Raw genomic sequence first — 5384 nt, 5'->3', positions numbered from 1 at the left:
CGATGGTCAAAGGTTGGTTAAAGAGGGGGTTTTAAACACAATGTGATACCGAGTTACATCAGGAGATATTGGGGCCGATGGTCAAAGGTTGGTCAAAGAGGGGGTTTTAAACACAATGTGATACCGAGTTACATAAAGAGATATTGGGGCCGATGGTCAAAGGTTGGTCAAAGAGGGGGTTTTAAACACAATGTGATACCGAGTTACATCAGGAGATATTGGGGCCGATGGTCAAAGGTTGTTCAAAGAGGAGGTTTTACGAGCGTCTTGGAGGCAGAAAGAGAGGTGGAGCGGCGGAGAGGTTCAGGGAGGGATTTCCAGAGCTTAGGGCCGAGGCAGCTGAAAGCACGGCTGCCAATGGTGGAGCGATTAAATTGGGGATGCGCAAGAGGCGAGAATTGGAGGAGCGCAGGTATCTCGGAGGGTTGAAGGGCTGGAAGAGGTTACAGAGATAGTGAGGGGAGAGGCTGTGGAGGGACTTGAAAACAAGGATGAACGTTTTAAAATCGAGACATCGCATAACCGGAAGCCAGTGTAAGTGAGCGAGCTCGGGGTGATGTGTGAAGGGGACTAGGTGCGAGTTAGCAGTTTGGGATGACCTGAAGTTTACGGAGGGTGGAAGATGTGAGGTGGGCCAGGAATACAGCACAGAACGAGGTCATTCGGTCCATCGTGCCTGTACTGGTCTATGAAAGACCTGTACATTTATTCCCTTTTCCTCTGCTCTTTCCCCATAGCTCTGTAAATGATTTCCCTTCGGGTATTTAGTCAATGCTCTTCTTAAAGCTGCTAGTGAATCTGTTTCAACCACCCTTTCAGGCAGCGCATTGCAGGTCACAAGAACTCGTTGAGTTTCCTCCTGTCGCCTCTGGTCTGATATCAATCATCTTAACGTCAGGTCCAATTTAACCTTTTGCTCCGAAACATGCTGCACTTAGCTGATGTCATGTCTCAAATTACTAATATATACTTCAAAAGGAAAACACTTGTACTACTATGGGCTGTGGGACTAATTAGACAGCTCCTTCAGAGAGCCAGCGCAGGGACGATGGGTCGAATGCCTTTCTTCACGAATGACAGATTCTGAGGATGTAATGCTTCATGAGGGGCAAGGTGCTCCGTCAGCGGCTCGTTGGTTTAGGGGTGTGACTCTCCTTGTGGAGTTTCTTCCAGTTGTAAATGTGGGAGGTCTCGTGTTGAAATCCCAACCGAGCCCCATTTATTGTTAGTAAAAACTCACCTTCTCACAGCTTATGTGACACTGTAGAAAACAATATTCCTTTAAATAGGATGAAAGCAGATTTTGCGCTGATTTTCCCACATTGTCCGAGCGTCATGGGAGCAATGTGAAAACCAACCAGCCGGGTAACTGAAAAGGCTTTGTGATGTAATCGGCTCTGTGGCGCACTGGTAGATCTCATTGGATCTGTGAGCAATGAATGAATGATTCAAGATGCAGCATTGAGAGGTTGTGGGTTCGAGTCCTGTTGCAAGTCAGGGCTCCTTGATTCCGGGGCTCGACAGGGTGATTTTACTGCAAAACCTCAACTTGTTGATGTATGTCCTTCAGGAAGGCAAACTGCTGCCCTGACACTTCCTATTACACAAGTGACTCCAGTCACAGCCCACTTTCCCTCGGAGCTGAATTGGCGAACCGCTCTCCAGAAGGAAACTCAGCACCTGCTCAGTGCAACTCTTGGAAAACAAATTAAAAAGATGGTCAAACTAAAGTCAGTCTGCTGGGCGCTCAGACAGGTTTCACACTGAGACACATGCAGCCAGCTGACAGACGCCGAGTCACTGAGAGTAGTGACGGGCAGCACAACACCGCCCCCCCCTGGCTGATCAGCCATCATTTCAGAGCAGTTCAGGAAGAGAGCTTGAAAGAGTGGTGCTGGGAGCAGGATTCGGATCTGCGCAGAAAGACCCCACTCGATTTCAAGTCAAATGCCTTAAACACTCGGTGATCGCAGTTGCAAGCGGCTGGTGCTGCAGCTGTGGATCAGACGGGGTCGGGTCACCACAGGAGCTCTGTCAGACTGCATGTCCTTTCTGGCATGTTTCTATCTGGACACCAGCAGCGCGGGTCTGTGCGGACATTGCCTGGTTCAGGCAGAAGGTTTTTGCCTGCCATGTGAGACCCGCGTTCGATTCCAGCCAATGCAGGATCATCACGTTTTGCTTTCTGCACCCCTGAGATCGGCTGAATTGGGATAAACTTATTGAGATACATTATCGTCCTCATGAACTGTCTGGTGGAGCAGTGCGGCGCTTTAGAAGACAGGTACAAAAGGCAAAGTTGTTTCGCTCTCAAGTGCTCTGCTCTGCTCGCAGTTGCATTCGACCTTGAACCCGCTCTGGACATTAATCTCACTGGAGCAGAGTGTGACCACGGTGTGTCTGTCAGCGGGCAGGTGACGAGGTTGGGGTCGCTGTGGGCCGCTTTCAATCGATGCTGGGACACGATGCAAGGGGGAGGGTTGCTCCGAGTTCTGGAATACATTGCCAGTCAAGAGCGGGAAAAATCGAAAGTAACCTAAAACAGAAAACCCAGTCAGCAGATTGAGGATCTGTAGATCCGCTTTGGGAAAGTGAATCAGAGTAGAATGAAGGGCGAACTGTCCGGCTGCCCAGAAGCGATCAAGACACAGCTCGGTCGGCGCGTTTCCCTGGTTTACGATGCTGGAACATTCCTCACACAAAAATTATTCACCCCAGTGGAAACAATTCTAACAGCCGATAATTTATTCTATCGATTGAAGGAATGCCGAACATGGTAACCGAGCGACGGTGGAAGGTTTATTAACGTTGTTCCACTCAATCGAATTTTGATGAACTTTGATCTTTTCTCATTTTATAGACTGTATTTGAAGGGTCTCGGTATAAAGTTCAGTGTTTCTGACAGCGGGGTGTGAGTGAGCAGCTGGTGAGGGTAACAAGCTCAGGGCTGGATGCAGGAAGCTCTCTGACAGTCTCTCTCTCTTTCTCTCTCTGATGGGGAGAGTTAATTGACAGCTGGAGGCTGTTGGTGGTTTGATTAATGCAGGAAGTTCCCTCCAAACCATGTTATGATTGGCAGCTGCAATCCACTTGTTTGTCCAGGACAGAAACATGAACAAAAGTGAATCAGTCCCGGATCATTCTGGGTCTGTTTAAAACGGAGGCAATTTCAGATACGACGGCCGAGTGGGTAAGATGTTGGATTCGAAAATCCGGTGGTTTGTTTAGCTGAGGCTCGAACCCTGCTCGCGGCGGATCTGTTCAGAAGTTCTAAATCTGCTTTTTGTTCTTTAATCCTCTCTTTTCTCAGAGCGCTGACTCTGAAATCGCTCAGCATTCTCTCCACTGCTATTTCTCAAGCTGGCAGCTCCCGCCTAACCTAGTGGAGAAGGCAACTGATCTTCGCTGCTGCGCGTAATCTTACCCGAATAATTTGCAGGGTCGAGTCGGTCCGTGGCCGTTTTATACACTGGGCGATAGCTGTTCCTAATGTTCCGAGTCTGTGCAACACGCGGACATTCCTCCCCCAGAGTCCTCAGTCTCTCCGGTATCTCAGCACCTAGTGGCGGGAGCTGCTCTCCGGTGAAGTTTGCTGACAGAAGGTGAATCTACATTTCCAGCATTGTCGATATTCCCATTCCCTCAAAGAACAAAGCCAAACAGAAGGCGGGAATTACGTAGAATGACGCTGACTTTTACAAAACATAAACAGACCACTGAACCCAACTGGTGTGTGTCGGTGTTTCTGCTCCACACCAGCCTCCTCCCGAGCTGCTTCATCGCCTCCAATCAGCAGAACCTTCTGTTCCTGTCTCCCTCATGTGTGTATCCAGCTTCCCCTGAAATGCATCTATTCGTCTCAAATGCTCCACGTGGCCGGCAATTCAATATTCTAACCACTCTCTGAGTGAAGACGTTTATCCTGAATTGCCTATTGGATTTGTCAGTGACTATCGTGTATTGATGACCCCTAGTTTTGGACAGCCCACAGCTGGAAGTATCTGATATACGTTAACTCTTCCAAAACCGGAGCTCCAACTGCCGACCATTTCCGCACTACACTGCCTGTAATCAAAAAAGTTCAGCCCCTACTGGGGAGGGCTCATCCTGTCCTGACAAGAAATGAGGACGTTTCCCTGAGCTGTGTGCTGGTTGCTGTGGGGCATTACTTGATTAAACTGCTGTTCTGCCCCTAAAGACACTCGGTGTCTTCAAGCCTTGAGTCTTCCCGACCTGTACCACATATCTGTTGACTTAGGTTGAAGTGTTTACAACCCTACTGGGAGCGGAAGAGAGACAAAAGCAGAGAGTGAGACCGAGAGACAGAGTAAGGCAGGGAGACACACAGCAAGGCACAGAGAGAGAGAGAGAGATTGAGAGCGAGTTATTGAGAGTGAGACAAAGCGATAGGCAGGAAGATTGACAGTGAGAGCGACAAGAAGCGCAGCAGAGAGATTAGGAGATAAATCTGTACTTGACGGCAATGACTATCCGTGTAATGAGTAATGTGAAACTGTATTTGTCATCGGCTCTGTGGCGCAATGGATTGCGCATTGGACTTCTAGTTAATAATCGCTGAAAGTTATTCAAAGGTTGTGGGTTTGAGTCCCACCAGAGTCCTTATTCAGCCACGTTCCGGTGGTGAAATTTTGCAGCAAAGCCACAACTGGTTCATTGATGCCCTTCAGAGAATGGGAATGGCCAATGAGATCGCCTAAATTGTGATTGAAGAACAGGCCAGCTTCAATCTGTGCACCTACTTGAAATATTTTATTCATTCCATTGTACTTTCCTGAATTACTTTCCCTGCCGCCTCAGTCATTATTTCTTTCTTTACCGTTTTCTGCTAGTGTTGCAGGTTAGATCAGCAGGGACCGTTCAAGGAAGCCTGCGAAGTCTATCAGGGGAAAAAGGTTGAGAAAAGAAATAGTTAGGGAGAGATAGAGAGATACATGCGAAGAAAATGAAGGGTTTATGGGACATGTCTGTGCGGAGTTTAAGGTGGAGCTTGGGAGAGATTCCACCCGTCTCCTGAAATCCACGAACTATTCCAAGACTTGAGCACAAAAATCTAGGCTGACAGTTCACTGCAATACTGAAGGAGCGCTGCACTATCGGAGATGCCGTCTTTTGGATGAAACTATAAACCGAGACTCTGTCTGGCCTCTCAGGTGGACAGCAAAGACTAGTTCGACGAAGAGCAGGGTAGGTATCCCCGGTGTCCTGACTAATATTTGTCCCTCAGTCAACGTCACTAATACAGGATATCTGTTCATAACTGTTTGTGGGAGCTTGCTGTGCGCAATTTCGCTGCCGCGTTTCCTACATCACATAGAAACATAGAAACATAGAAGATAGGAGCAGGAGTAGGCCATTCGGCCCTG

General features: G+C 48.3%; 1 non-coding gene across 1 annotated transcript; it reads left to right on the top strand.

The window, feature by feature from the left end:
- The first annotated feature begins 4527 nt into the window (after nt 1–4527).
- trnar-ucu (transfer RNA arginine (anticodon UCU)) lies at nt 4528–4620 on the top strand. Its single transcript has 2 exons — nt 4528–4564; nt 4585–4620. It is a non-coding gene; the product is annotated as a tRNA-Arg (tRNA).
- Nucleotides 4621–5384: the final 764 nt, after the last annotated feature.

This window comes from Somniosus microcephalus, unplaced genomic scaffold (assembly GCF_052327205.1).
Source record: "Somniosus microcephalus isolate GS21.2 unplaced genomic scaffold, FLI_Smic_1.0 unresolved_chr1, whole genome shotgun sequence".
Classification (NCBI taxonomy): domain Eukaryota; kingdom Metazoa; phylum Chordata; class Chondrichthyes; order Squaliformes; family Somniosidae; genus Somniosus; species Somniosus microcephalus.
This window is presented reverse-complemented; position numbering and strand designations above follow the sequence as displayed.